The following is a 1384-nucleotide window of genomic DNA, read 5'->3' as shown; positions in this document are numbered from 1 at the left end:
TGTTTGCTCGGCCCTTGTAAACGCGACGAAACACAGCTGTTCGCCGTTATCAACTCTTACAGCCAAGGTTGTCCACGTCTGAAATTAGGCTTTTGTTTGCGCTTTTGCTCCTGCACGGTGCAACGAACGTACAAGCAAACAGTGCGGCCAAAGAAAACGCAGCAGAATTTGCGGCGCTGTGTGGTCTTATAAACTTGGCACAGCACGCACCAAAATCACCTTCACCGGTGGAACAAATCGACACGATAGCTCGGACAATCGTTGCTATAAACCTAACTGTGGGCGATTCAAAGTTTGCAAAGCTTATCGACAAAACCAAAACAAAAGAGAACTTCAATACAATTACGGGAGCACCCAAGGAAGGAGACGAGTTCGTCAAATGGCAAAAAAGCTACGCAACGTGGGCGGCGGCTAAGAGAGAAATTGAAGGTGGCCAACACGCTGCCAAATACAGCAAATGGCAATCTACTAGGCTACGAACCTCTGCAATACGGAACATACAGAGATCCGCAGAACTGGCAGTGCGACTTCAAGAACAAGCCAATTTAGCAAAGTGACAGTTAAGCGACACAAAAATACAACATAATTTAAACGCAGCGCAATATGGCTCAGCAACAAACACTGAACCAGAAAATCACGGCAGCAACAACAGGGCACAAACCTGCGGCACAAGCGCCTCGGGGCCAACAAACAAGGCCGGCGCCTACCTAATGCTTGATGTACTCTGCCTCTGCGGCCATTTAACCGGCGGCGCCGGTGCCCATAAGGTGTGTGGGCCTTTACTAGACACAAGCGGCGCGAGCGAGGACGACTGGGATCCCAGCAAGAAAGGCTCAAAAACGTGGCAAGCTGCCAAAGATGCGTGCAAACGCGCAGATACAGGGGAAGCGATCTCGGGGAAGGCCCTACATGCACAGATAAAACACTTTCTCAGCCTGCTAGACACAAACAGCAAAGCGACGAGCGGGACGCAAAAGCACGTACTGGGGAGCGCAGCGGGCGGCCTCAGCGGCGGTTGCACAGGCAACACCGTCGGCCAAGCGGGCAGATGCCTAATCTACAAAGCAACGCTTTTCGACAACGACGAAATTAAGATACCTTGGTACACGGCGCTTAAAGCGGCTGCTAACGGTGCAGACTCTATGACAGCCGCAGAAATCACAGTGCAGACAATTAACCGCCAGCTGGAAAACCTAAACGTTACTACCGCCGCACTAATCTACGACACGGAAATCCACGCCCCGACGAACGACGATAACACACCGACAACAGCGACACAAGAACAAGCAAAAGCCCAGAGAGAGGCAGCCGAAAAAGTTTGCAATGCAGCAGGAGACAACCAGAAAGAATGTGCAAACTTAAAGGAGAAAGGATGTGTTTATAA

This window comes from Trypanosoma equiperdum, assembly GCF_001457755.1.
Source record: "Trypanosoma equiperdum strain OVI genome assembly, contig: ctg_1214, whole genome shotgun sequence".
Lineage (NCBI taxonomy): Eukaryota > Euglenozoa > Kinetoplastea > Trypanosomatida > Trypanosomatidae > Trypanosoma > Trypanosoma equiperdum.
Note: the sequence above shows the minus strand (reverse complement) of the source record.